Source organism: Girardinichthys multiradiatus, chromosome 4 (assembly GCF_021462225.1).
Source record: "Girardinichthys multiradiatus isolate DD_20200921_A chromosome 4, DD_fGirMul_XY1, whole genome shotgun sequence".
NCBI lineage: Eukaryota > Metazoa > Chordata > Actinopteri > Cyprinodontiformes > Goodeidae > Girardinichthys > Girardinichthys multiradiatus.
In genome coordinates, this window is record NC_061797.1 from 44495641 (window position 1) to 44510611 (window position 14971).

Here is a 14971-nt window from a genome sequence, read left to right on the forward strand (position 1 = left end):
CAAATCTTTCTGGAGAAATGGGGCTTAATGGTGTTTACTTAGTTATCAACTCTAGCAAATGATGTTCAGGGACTATTATTCACTAGCTTGAAAACCAACAACCTTTCTGTTGACTAGCCTTAATGCTAGCACACGTGTTCTTACCGGCTGGCCGTTGGGCTAACAAAGAAGCTAGCTAAAGTGCTGAGCTAGAGATAGCTTAGCGCCAGAATCAACACATACCTTTAAAATACCAGGGTTAAAATGAATAAGCGCTGACGGCGCGTTATGAGCAATGTTCTGGTTAAAACCACCCTTTAAATAAAGTTTATCTTAGCTTTAACACATACAAGGAACCCGAACCGGCCTCGGTGCTACAGGTAGCATGCTAGCACCAAGATAGCCGAGTTCCACAAAACAAACTTCATAACATGAAAACGTTTAGATCATTTCATCCTAAACCAATCTGTTAATCTGCCCAAACCCCAACCTCTGAAGTTGTTGAGGGAATGTCGTCCCAAGGCGAAGTTTGAAGAAGATATCCGTCGTGAACAAAGAGTTAGCTTCCCGCTAACTTCCTCAGTTTCTCCCGATCAGAAGGTGACCAGCTGTTCGTTACCGTAAACACGGTTGCGGCCGTCGTCTTTCCTCCAGACTCGGCTTGTCGAAACAGCTTCTCTCGGAACACCGTTTGCTTCTGTGGGGCCTCGAAGAGAAAATGTAAGCAACTCTTACACCTTAATTTCTCCGTTCATGAATGAAAATACCGGATACACAGACAGTATTTCATTCTACTTAACTTTTGCAAATGATCGGTCCTTGGGTCCAGTTGAATTTATGTCCTTTTGCCAGCAAAAGACATTCAGCGCGCTGTGTTCCCTCCTGACCCGATGGTCATCGGTTTGGAAGAGGAAGACTTGTGGAAAGGTGGGGCTTTTATTTGGGTATTGGCGCCACAGGAAGTCCGCAGTTACCCCATTTCCTGGCTGTGCTGGAAGAAGGTTAATGCACTTTATTTTGAAAGGTTCCAGGAAAGTATGTACCGGAGTTTTAGTGTTGAACACCCATGGCTGTGTGGTCCCAACACAAAGTTTGAAGTATTTGAAGTTTGCTTTGAACATTTTTCTTACAATAATTTGCTTACATTACCCAAGAATACAGAGTGCTCTTTTATATGATATAATCTTCTGGAAAAGTGGGTTTAAACATGCAAGAGAATAAAGGTTTATGTAAACTTTTTTGTAAGAACTAATAGTATAGTGTAACTTTGTTAACAAGTCAGTCATTTCTAACATATACTTACCAATTATTTCAAACAAATAAGATCCTTTCTAAAGAAGCATATTTAAAAGTGTACTCAAATATATGTGAAAAGAGACCAGTTTGAAAATAAATGGTTTCTTTGTATACAACAGTACACATCAAATTAGATTAAGTACCTGCAATTCCATCCTTAAAACTAATAAGAAAAAAAATAATACCAAAATTAAAATGTAAGACTTTTCTTGAATAAGCATATGGCAGGGACATAAAAATCTTTTTACATACAAGAAAACCTTAACCATCTGTAAGGGTTTGGAAACTTTTATACTGGAGACCTTTTTTCATCAACTTCACTATGTGGAGCTGATTTCAGAATGATCACCCGGTTTACATCAACTCCAGAAAAATCACAAACCCTTTCTAAGTGACAGACCAATTTATTTCACCATTTCTTTCAGTATTTCGGCAAGAAAAAGAAGATATAGAACTTTACTGTATTGTAGCAGCATCTTAAAGGACTAAAGACACACAGGCTTGGCAGATCAAAACAAAAATATGTGTGCCAAACCATGAGGCACATGTGCAGCTGTAAATACACCTCTGACTTTATGGTCACCATTTTGTGTTTATGTACCAGTGACTGTATAATTCCATTTAAACTCTATATTTTTACAGCTGGGTTTCACCACACGTCACTTCTTTTAAAGCAGCAAACGATGTCAGCATGTCCCATCCTGGAAGTCTTGCAATAAAAAATGGTTTGTGAAAGAGATTACCAGCCATTCTCATTGCACCAGCTCTTACTTTTTTTAATTGTCTGGATTTTTGAAGCGGGGTTCTATAGAATTTTAACATTAGTCAGTGTCTTACCTGTGATAGATTGCTGTTTGAATGACCTTAAATTGAATTACCAGGAAGAGGGCCAGACAGGAGAACTATGCTAATGACTAGTCAGAGTTAGACAGGATTTTAAGACAGCTTTCTGCATTCACAGGAAAACTCAGATAAAAGAAATCCTGCTAACTGTATTTTATATATCTTAAATCTATGTGAAATACTGTTAAGCGTATCTGGCCGGAGTAACTATCTGAAGGACTGGAAATGTATCATAAGATGTTTGATGTTCTTTTTAATGTGAAGAATACTCCAGAAGATAGACTTTGGAGCATTTTAGCCTATTTTTAACTAATTAGTTGGTGTGTTTATAGTCACCGTCTATTTGGAAGATCCATTTGTGACCAAGCTTGAACTTCCTGACTGATGTCTTGAGATGCTGCTTCAACATTGCCACATAATGTTTTTCACTCATGAACCATCTAATTAGCTCAGTGCACCAGTCCCTCCTGCAGCACAATACCCTGCAGATCCTGTCACCCCTGTACCTCAAAGTTGTGATGTTTTAGGGTTTGCAAGCTCCCCCTTTTCCTTTATATGTAACTATAGTCATTATGACCAAATAGTGCATTACAAGGTGTAACCTGGCTTTTATGTTCCTGTTGGAGTAATGTTTTCTTCTTCTCTGTGTGGCTTTTCAGCCCATGTTGGAACACGACTCATTTCACTGTAAATGGCACTTTCTTACCAGCTTTAGCCAACACCTTTGCATGGTCTTTTGTCTTTGTTATGTGTTTGAGATGTACATTTCACACCAAAACACATTTATCCCTAGCGCTATAGAACACGTCTCCTTCTCTGATGCTGTCAAGCCTGGACATTGTCAGGATCTGTCTGTTAGGTTTGTGTTTGTTTACTTTTTGCTCAGCCAAGTGCTGTCCTGTTCATTTCTGGTTCTTGTTTATGTTCTTAGTCTAGTCCTTGTTTTCTTGTATTCTGGTCACCTCCATGCTCTCCTTGCTCATTTGTGTTAATTGGTCACTCCCTCTGTCTCCTTGCAGCCCTGGTCCACACCTGTGCCACATTCATTTCTGATTACCTAGTCTCCCAGCTCATTGGTTCTCACTTCACTTCCCTCAGTTTAAGCTCTCTGGTTTGGATTGTTCTTAACTGGTTCCTTCTATTAACACCTTATTGTCATCCTGTAATCAACCCTGTGTTCTTTTTGTCTGAAGAGTCATATGCAGAACTCTTTTATTTAGTTAAAAATTATTGTGCTGTGGTTGCCCAGCCAAATAAATTGTGGGAGCGTTTAGCAGCAGCATGCCATTTTCACCAGGTGCGACCAAAAGTTATCCATCTTCCTCCTCTTAGGTTGGAGGAAGTGTTGGAGGGGTTCGAGGACCTGCCTCCATCTATAGAGCCTCAAGGGCTCCGCCGCAGATCTTCAGGGCCCCACTGTGGGTGCAACCAGCTTCCACAACGTTCTCCAGAGCTCCTCCGAGGGTGCTCCACGCACCTCGGCCGGCCTCCGGACCACCTGCTCCTTCGTCACAGGCCTCCTAGACTCTATCTCAGTCAGCCACTGTGGTCACAACCTCCTGGCCGTCCACCTGAACTCTGTGCCTGTTCGGGACGACCTCCCGGCCGTCTACCTAAACTATTTTGTTTTGTTTTCTGTTTCTTCTATTAAACCTTTTCACCAACTTAACCCATCCTATATTTGGATCCTACCTTAAAACTCAGCATGACAGACAAACATGGTGTTTATACTTCCATATTATTGTTTGAGCAGATTAACATGGCATCTGGAAATTGTACCCAAGGATGAATTACACTTGAACGGAGCTACTCAATCCTTTTATTTTATTAAACGTCTTGTCTTTTTTTTTCCTATGATGTCACACAGGAAAGCTGTGTGTTTGAAGTGTTTCCTTAAAATACATCCACAGGTTTGCCTCCAATTAACTTAAATGAATTAACCTATAAAAAGCTTACAAAGCAATTACATCATGTGGCCTTTCATCAGTTTCCAAATTGTGATAGTAATCTTAAAGTATTCAATCTTCTTAAAATTCAATTCAGTTTTATTTATATTGTGCCAGTTCACAACACGTCTCAAGGCACTTCACAAAGTCAATTCAGTCGAATCATACAGATTTGAAGTCAGATACAATAGATTCCAATTAATCCTAATCATTGAACAGTGCAGTCAGATTCAGTTATTTATTCATATTGGTTAAACAGTTTTTCTATCGAAGGAAACCCAGCAGATTGCATCAAGTTTTTCAGCGTCACTCCTGGACAGGATATTTATAATTTTGGCAATGTTCCGGAGATGAAAGAAGGAAATCCTAGAAACCTGTTTAATAGAGGATTTAAATGACATGTCCTGGTCAAAAATAACACCAAGGTTTTTTAGTTTATTACCGGAGGTCAATTTAATGCCATCCCCATTAATTGATGAGTTTTTTTTTTTTTTTCAAAGACTCGGGTCCAAAGACAACAACTTCTGTCTTTAGAAGCAGAAAATTTAAAGTCATCTTAATTTTTATGTCTTCAAGACATGCTTGTAGTTTATCTAACTGGTTGGGCTCATCAGGATTTATGGATAAGTAAATCTGAGTATTATCAGCGTAACAGTGAAAGTTTATTCTATGCTGCCTGATAATTTGACCTATTGGAAGCATATATATATAGGAAAGAGAATTGGCCCAAGTACTGAACCCTGTGGTACTCCACAATTAACCCTGGAGTTTAAAGATGATTAATTTACATGAACAAACTGGAATCTGTCAGACAAATAAGAGGCCCTGTTCCCCTGATCCCTACAGCATATTACAGCCTTTTTAAGAGAATATTGTGGTCGACTGTATCAAATGCAGCACTGAGATCTAACAGAACCAGAACAGACACAAGTCCATTATATGAGGCCATAAGAATATCATTAGTGACTTTCAGCAGAGGTGTTTCAGTGCTATGATGAGCTCTGAAGTCTGACTGAAACTCTTCAAACAGGTCATTGCTGTGTAAATGCTCACACATTTGATTAGCAATTTTCTCAAGAATTTTAGATAAGAATGGAAGATTGGATATAGGTCTGTAATTTTTCAAGTCATCTCGATCAAGCGAAGGTTTCTTAAGTAAAGGTTTAATTACAGCTAACTTAAAAGCCTGTGGTTCTGATCCATTTACTAAGGATAGATTAATCATACCTAAAATGGGGCTGGTAATCAGAGGGAACACTTCCTTAAATAATTTGGTTGGGATTGGGTCTAACATACAAATTGAAGGTTTAGATCAAGCTAATATTTCTGATAACTCAGGAAGCTTCACAGGATCAAAACAGTCCAAACACAGATCAGGTTCTGCAGTTACTTCCAATGTTGTCTCACTTGCTGAGGATGAAGTAATCATCTTCGGGAGTATGCCAATGATTTTTTTTTTTTTTGATTGGAATTAATTTCATTTAAAAAGTATCCCATAAAGTCATGACTTCTGAGAGCTAAGGGAATGGATTTCTCCACAGAGCTATGACTGTGTAAGTTTAGCAACTGTACTAAAAAGAAACCGGATTATTCTCATTCTATTCTATTAATGATGAGAAATAAGATGTTCTAGCTTGGTGAAGTGTCTTTCTATACAACAGTAGACTATACAGATTAAGTATGAATCCTCTAGGTGTGTAGAGTGCCATTTTCTCTAAAAAAACATTGTGCTTTAATGTATGATGGATATGAAGAAATGACAAAATAATTCTCTCAAAATGTTTTCATTATTCTGGCATCTACCAAAAAAAGGAATCTTGGTAACCCCAATTGACCTAAAACAAGAAAGGTTTAGTCAGATTTAATTTCAGAGAGTGTGAAAATTGGTTATGTGTCTTGTGTTTGAGATACATTAGTTTTTTGACTGAGGTGTGTTAGAGCACGAACACATCTAAAACATCCTGTACACTGTCCTTTGAGGACCAGGATTGCCCAATCTTGCCATAGAACATTCATCATTCATGTCATGATTTAATAATCATTTCAGTTTCTCAGTGAAATAAGAAATTGTTTTCTCCAAAGTAAAAAAGATACAGTCATATTCAATAAATGAAAAGTTCTGTGTCTTGGTTCACTAATGAAATCCATTGTTAATTGCACACAGATTGATGTTTTCAAGCCTTTAGTTTTGTTAATGATTTTCTTCTTACAGCTAATGAAAACACAACATTTCAGATTAGAACATCAGACTAACATTTAATTCAGAAATTTTGTGAGCTGCTTGTCTTTCTCAGGTTCTGTTTAGACAAAACTATGTGACACAGTCGCGTCTCATATTTATTTCCATCCTCCGACCTCCAAAACAAACAAAAAAAACTTGCTTTACTCCAGAGGCCATGTGCATTGAGGTCTTTTGGAAAATGATTGGTAGAACTATCCAGAAATGTCATGCTAGTTGGTGAACCTATAGATGCATATAAATGATGCCCTAAGAATTGCCATTTAATGCCAGTCAAGACTACATGGCTGCATACAAGCTATGCTTCAGGTTAACTGAAATTCTGATGTACGTTTCATGTATGTTTTTGCAGTATACTGTTGTTGCTAAACAACTAGTCTTATTATGAAGTAATCATGTACGACCAATCCTCCATTAGAACAAAATCATACAATAATTGTTCAAAATAAATCTCATATCAGATTAATGTATAATAACAATTATCACTGGCCACCAACATTTTTAACAGAAGTCTCCTTTAATGGTAATACGGGTAACTAATTGCAATATGTTGAATTTGTTTCGGTAGTTGAACAGTATTCCAGAAACGGAATTTTTATATTTTATTTTATTATTTGGCAATTGCTTTATGTCATTTTTATTGCATAAGTCAATATTAGTTTTATTTTTAGAAATAAATGTCTGTTAAGATACTTTCATTTAATCTGCAGTTCCACACTGAAGAAAAAGAAATATGTTTTTATATTGATTATGTTTAATACAGTTATTTAGTAGTATTATTCTTTGTTTATTGCTAAATGTAAATATGTTACAAGCTCCTCTGGAAGCATTTTTCACCATATTAATGGTAAACACTATTAGAAACTAATACTATTGAGTGCAACACATTTTTTATCTTAATTTATGCAATTGTACTTATGTTAAAATTTATCCTTCCAGGCTGAATGATGAACAGTGACTACTGATTCCAAATTTGTCAAGAGAACCTTTTACTGGAAAGGTTTAAAATATACGTTTTGCGATTAAACTATATTTTGGCCGTTTTAGGTGCATTTGTTTTTTTATATTCTACCGCCATCATGTGGTAATTAAAACAAATGCACTTATGTAGAATTTATTTCCTAAAGTTGAGGCTTTTTTGACGGATTTTACCTCCGATTCCCAATGGAAAGTCGACACCCAATGAAAAAAAAGAGGCTGGCATATATAACAATAGCCGCGAGCCTATTGTTGAAGCACCCTCCCAAGGGGTGTTCTGCGTGTTCGTTTATTCACCGTAAGCTGAAAGAATTCACAAGACATTATAATAAATCACACGGAGACAGCTGTATGTTATTCAAATACCTGGACCAGGGAAGCTCTCGCATGTGGTAACACAACACACACCGAGACGACTTCAGAGCTTCTCCCTGGGGCCATTGCTTTTATTGAAACACACATGAAAATGAACAGCCCCTGTTTACAGTTTTTTTCATACATATGATTTCATACAGACTCTTCCGGCTTACGATATTTGGACAGCTATTGTCCTGCACCTGGAGAAGGGAGTCTGCTGATATGAGAAGGGAGTACTTGGCTAGTTGATCCTCCCACATTCTTTTCCCACCATTCTTCATTATTTCTCTACTTCACACTCAAGGCCAAGTTTGTGCAACAACACTTCTGCAGGCCACAATGTCTTATACTCACACACAGGTTATACATTTTATAACACACTGGTTATGAACATAATAATAATTAATGCACACACATAATATATCTCCACACAATCCAAATCATATTCGCATGTCGGTTAAACGCAACGTATTTTAAATTGCCTACTCTTTTCAAAATGTCGTTTAGTGTGTCTATGTCAGCCCCCTGCTGTAGATAGTTTTTACATCATCTTAGAATGTGGTTTAACTTTTGGTATTTTTAGATTAGCTGTTTGCATGAAGAGGTAATTTCCTGCTTAACAACAAAACACTTTTACAAGTACCAAAACAGATTTACATTTCAGAAAACAAGTTAATATTTCAGAAAACACATTCAGAAAACAATTTAACAAGATGCAAAACACTTTTACAAGTACCGAAACAAATGTACATTTGACAAAATCAACCGGAAAGGGAATGTACCAACGCCGAGGTTGCTCTCATTGGCCCTGTCCCAATACTCGCACTTCCACCCTTGTGTCCCTGAATTACGCGTTCCCATTGATGGGTTCGAGTGCGTAGTGTGTCTCAATTCTCCAGAGTGGTCCTTTGCCCTGCCCCCTTTGTGCCCCACATCCGCCCTTCGGCGAAGCCCGCATCGAAGTGGACTTCGCCGAAGTATATATTACCCACAATTCACTGCTGCAGATGACGTTCTGAGCAAAAACCAATCACAACCGTCAACGTAACCAGCCATCAAATCAGAATAATAAGAACTGCGTAAACTTTAGACAGCAAGCCGACAAATATATATTTTTTACTGGTTTTCCAGTCTCACCATTGTAAGAAACCACTGGGTTCAGGGTGAGTCTGGGCAGTCAGTAGGCCATAACACTGAAGTTACCTTACACTGACGTGGCGAGAGTCTGGTGTATAAACCTCCGTCGCTTCCTGCACTTTCTTCTCCTCAAAACAATTGCTTGTTGCAGTTTTAAATTGTTTTTTTAGCAGCAAGACTGTGAAAACAGCGCTGGTTCCCGCCCTTTTTGATGTTGCAGTTACGGTGCAGAGGTGCAAGTCCCAATTCTCCAATTTTGCAGGTTGTAATGTGCACACTTCAGTGCAGCGACGAAGGCTGTCCCAATTCATGAATCATTCTACTTCCTCAAATGCTGCCGACAAATGTGTCCTTCTTTTGCCCGATTTGAAGGATGGGTCGTGAGTATCCTTCGCGGCCCATCATTTCCCATCATTCATTGCGGGTCGAAGCGGATTGGTCAAGCAGGGGATGCCATGGCGGACCATAGCAGCAAAAGCTGTGAGTAAATTGTGGAAAATTACACTTTCTGTGACACAAATTAACTTCTACAATGTTTTTAGTGCGGGAATATAACTATGTAGACGTGAAATATCTGCTTGATTTATTAAGATATCGTTTAATTTCAAACGTGCTCGGAAGTGTTCGGAGTTTTCCGTTCCCGGCGTAGTAACTGGCTCGCCTCGCCAGCCCTACCGGCGGTGAGGCGAGCTAAACTTGGAGAAATCTGACCGGACTCCCGGCACTAAACTCCCGCTGGCAGACATCACAGTGAACGTTTAACACAAGTGATTTCTAGCAGTTTATGTTATTATTTTAATTGTTACTGAAAATCGATTTAACATTTCAGGTGATATTAAAGTTAACCAGAATAAATGGACAGTTTTATGTAATCCAACTGTATCGCTGGAGAGTGTGATTGATTGAGAATAAATAAGCTTTTCAATATTAATTTTTAATGGAGAAATGTGCTATATGTTTTAAAAGTTTATTTATAATTCAGTTAGCATTATAATTTCTGATTCCAGGTAAACCCGACGAGGAATACACCTCCAAATGTAAGTGAATCTCAGTAAAGAAGTTAAAAGTTTGAAAGAGCTTGTTTTAGGCATTTGCATCGAAATATTTTAATATTTTCTTCAAATTAAGACAAATGTAAAATTAAAAAAGGCTTTATTTTTGCTCTGATATTAAGCAAGATGTTTTTTTTTTTTTGGTATTTTCATATTTATTTTAGGGACAAAAGAGCAGACGGGCCAGTTTATTAAGCTCAGGGTGAGAACCACCACCTTTTTACTGGAGCTAAAAACTCAGCCACCGTGGCTTGGAGGTACAATAACAACATTCTTTGCAGTCAGTTTCTGTTCAGTTTCAGTAACTCTTATGTTTCTAACTTTCAGAAATATCCATCCAGTGATTAACATACTTCTTTCGGTTTAGGACAATTCTGGAGAAGATGGACCAACAGGGGAAGGTCACCCCCTTTGCGGGCCAAAACAACGTGGGACAATAAAAAAAAAAAAGAATTTAGAGTATGTTCAGAAGTTCTCATGTCACACACAAATAAAAATATATTTCTAAATGTCTTATTGGTTTCTCTGTTTAGTCAACTCTTTTTTTTCTTCCTTCTAACTTTAGGATTGTAAGTATCCAGGGCCAGGAGAGGGAGTCAGTGAAAAGCCCACTGCTGCTACTTGGCCCAAGTTTGTCCTTATGGATGAGGTGTTGGGTCAGAGGCCTTCCACAACACCTCCTGTCCTAATTGCCTCCATCCCTGAGGACACTCCAGGGCCAAGCGGAGCGGTGGGCAACCAGATAGAGAAGGAAGACAGTGAGCCAGCAGGAAGGGGTCAGAAAAGAAAGAGGGACAGAGATGATGGAGTTGATCAGGGAGGACTTGAGGGCACAGAAAATGGACAGACTGTTTTCCAAAGAATGGCACCAAAATAAGATGCTACATAAGAAATATTAAGTTTTGTTCAGATTGTTTCTTAAAGTTTTAAGGTGTTCTAATAAATTTCAAAATTGTTTTGTCACTAATGTTATTTACATTTGATCTGACAATACATCAACTTCATTTAAAGTTATAAACAGAATTTATTATGAAAAATACAAACAGCACTTTAAACAGAATGAGGGAAGAAAACATTCAAACAGATCAAGATTACAAGACAAAAGGCATAAAATAAAACTATGTACAAGTATTTACAATGGCAACAACAGGATCAACCTGAGTGACCGGTTCCTGGAAAAACCTCTTCAACAGAACAAAGAGGCAGATGTCTTTCTGAACAGAAAGTCTGGCGGTGTGGCTAAATCTTTCACATGGTCAGAGACTTGGATGGGACGCTGCAACTGAGACCTGTGGTTTGTCTTTCTGGATGGTGAGCGAAGCATTACACAGGTGGTCTGCAGATGTTTGTGATGCCTCTCTCCGCTGTCCACGGTATCGTCCATCAAGTGGGTTTAAAAGGCTGGCTGAATTGATGGCTGCCACATCACTAAGAGGTAATCGGAAAAATGCAGAATTAGAAAATTGTGCTCACAAAATATTACAATTAGTTATACCCTCAAAAATTAAACACATCTATAATATACTTGGCTGACACAGTAGTCATGTTCTGGTGGTACCTCCTCCAGGGCGGACACCTCAGCTGAAAGCTGGTCCTGCCAGAGAGCAACGCTGACTGTCTCAGTCCCGACCTCACCCTCATCCTCTTCTACAGCATCCTCTGGGTCATCCTCTGGGGCCATGACATCCCCAGCACCAAGGCAGATGTTGTGGAGGATGGCGCACGCTGTTATGACCTGAAAACAATTTAAAAGAGGTTGCATATATGTGTATGTGTATATATTATGTATAATGTATATATAAAATGGATCTAGGTCAAAACTTATGTGAGGTACAAAGGTGACGTGCACCTCCAGTGCTTGCAGGAAGATGGCCCTGAATCTGGTCTTCATCATTCAAAAACACGCTCTATTATAGAGCATGTTTTTGGAATGATGGCTGTTAAAGCGCTGGGCTCCCACACCTTGTCTTGTCCTCTTGTAGGGAGTGATGAGGGGGAGTGGATATTGGAGGCATGGGTACCCTCCATCAGCAAGGATAAAATGCCCTGGAGGAGGATAAACTGTACAGTGGGGTGTGGTGGAGCACCCTAGAGTCATGCACTGACCCAGGCCAGCCCACATACGTGTCAAAAAATGGCTCTGATGGTCAGAAACTGCTTGCAGGATTATGGAAGGGAAGAGTTTCCTGTTCCTGTAGCACTGACCATCAGGGCTGCTTGGACACCTGAAGCGGATATGGCAGCCGTCAATTGCACCCACAGCTGTAAGAAAAGCTCTTTGGCGTGCCAGCCCTGCAAACTCATGGGACACTGCCTTAAGTCCTCAGGGGTCTTTAGAAGGTAGATGACCTGGTGACGAATAGTCACCATCTCCTCTGTAACTCTGTGGACGATGCGATGGACATTAGAGTGAGGCATCCCAAACACTCTGCAGACCACTCTGGAGGATGTGCCACTTGCCAGCCAGAAAAGAAAAACCAAGGTCTCAACAGTAGCACCCATCCATGTCGCCGATCCTGGTGCAAAAGATTAAGCAGCACTGCCAGAGACTCCCTGATCAGCCGAAAATCAGGCCTGGTGTCCTCCTGGTTGAAGAAACAATCAGGACTGGGACACTCAGGTTGATCCTGCAGTAAAGGGGTCTGGTCTAGAAAAGGGAAGAATGGAGATGGAAAAACACATTATTTTTAAGGCATGCTTCTGGATATTTTAAGTGATCAAAGCAAGTAGATACTAATACACCAAAAACACTGCATTATTATATATTTATCTAAGGCCAGCCAGAGGGGATCAAATACTGAAAATGATTGTCTCTCAGCCAGAGATAAAATAAAGGAGATGTCTGCAATGACGATAAAACTTCTGAAGTTCCTCAAAAATTAAAAATAAAACTACCAGGAGTTCAGCTCCATTCTGCTTTAACTGCTTTTTTCTCCTTGCAGCTACGGCTGCTAGGCGACAGCTGTTATGGTGAGGTGAGGGCGGGAACAGATGGTAAAGGCTGGTAAAGGCTAGACCATCCCAATCCGCAGCTGCTCACTTCCGGCCTCCGTGGTTTTAGACAGCACCATAGAAGGACCCTTTCTCTTTCTATGGCGCTGGTTTTAGTGGTCGACGAAGGACAGCCCACGTAGAACCGGGTCCTTCGAAGGATGCAGCCCCTGAGGCTGACTTCCGGGTCAGCCTCGGCGTTGGTACATTCCCTTTCCGGTTGATTTTGTCAAATGTTAATTTGTTTCAGTACTTCAGTACTTGGTTTGCGACCCATCCTTCAAATCGGGCAAAAGAAGGACACATTTGTCGCCGCATTTGAGGGAGTCTCGGAATGATTCATAAATTTGAATGAATGAACAGAGTGTCTTCAGTCAGAGGCTTCTTCAGATCTGCTGTAAGACGGAGCGCTACAGGAGATCCTTCCTGCCCACAGCCATCAGCATCTACAACGGCTCTTTGAGGAAACCTTCATAATATGAACTATAACCACATTTAATTTCCCTTTGGGATTAATAAAGTATTTTTGAATTGAATTGAATTGGGACAGCCTTCGTCGCCGCGCTCTGACGTAATCAGCCTACAAATACGGCCTTTGAAGGATGCAGCCCCTGAAGGACACAATGAGTGCAACCGTTATCATTCCCTTTACGGTTGATTTTGTCAAATGTAAATTTGTTTCAGTACTTGTAAAAATGTTTTGCATCTTGTTAAATTGTTTTCTGAAATGTTAATTTGTCTTTAAGTTTGTAAAAGTGTTTTAGATTTTGTAATGTTGGATATGTGGTTTGCCCCACCCCCGGCCATCGTAATAACACAGCCATTTTTTGCAAACGGTGTATGTGTTGGCTCATTTACATTATGAATTCATTGCTTATAAGATGCCATTCTTTTCACATAATAAGTGTCTTGTAAAGTATAATTTTTCCACACATTACACTGATAACATGCAGGTTCTGCATAGACCTACCTGTAAGAAACCACAATAGAGGATTTTTGAGCATAAACAACCTTTTTAAGGTCATGCCACAGCATCTCAATAGGATTCAGGTAATGACCTTGACTAGGCCACTCCAAAGTCTTTATTTTGTTTTTCTTCTGCCATTCAGAGGCAGACTTGCTGATGTATTTTGGATCATTGTCTTGGTGCCGATGTGTGTTTCAGCTTGAGCTTGGATGGTAATGCATTTGACTAAAATTATTTCTATAGTAAAAGTTAACTTAAGACATTTGTTCACTCCTAAAGATTTACTCTGAATACTACTACAAAAAAGAGGGAGTGTTGTATTGATACAATAAAATAACGTTGTTCATCATGAGGGATGTAGGAGGCACGTGTTTCAAATGTTAAAGCCTTTATATCTCACCCACAAAAACAAATACAGGTCCTTCTCAAAATATTAGCATATTGTGATCAAGTTCATTATTTTCCATAATGTCATGATGAAAATTTAACATTCATATATTTTAGATTCATTGCACACTAACTGAAATATTTCAGGTTTTTATTGTCTTAATACGGATGATTTTGGCATACAGCTTATGAAAATCCAAAATTCCTATCTCACAAAATTAGCATATTTCATCCGATCAATAAAAGAAAAGTGTTTTTAATACAAAAAACATCAACCTTCAAATAATCATGTACAGTTATGCACTCAATACTTGGTCGGGAATCCTTTTGCAGAAATGACTGCTTCAATGCGGCGTGGCATGGAGGCAATCAGCCTGTGGCACTGCTGAGGTCTTATGGAGGCCCAGGATGCTTCGATAGCGGCCTTTAGCTCATCCAGAGTGTTGGGTCTTGAGTCTCTCAATGTTCTCTTCACAATATCCCACAGATTCTCTATGGGGTTCAGGTCAGGAGAGTTGGCAGGCCAATTGAGCACAATGATACCATGGTCAGTAAACCATTTACCAGTGGTTTTGGCACTGTGAGCAGGTGCCAGGTCATGCTGAAAAATGAAATCTTCATCTCCATAAAGCTTTTCAGCAGATGGAAGCATGAAGTGCTCCAAAATCTCCTGATAGCTAGCTGCATTGACCCTGCCCTTGATAAAACACAGTGGACCAACACCAGCAGCTGACACGGCACCCCAGACCATCACTGACTGTGGGTACTTGACACTGGACTTCTGGCATTTTGGCATTTC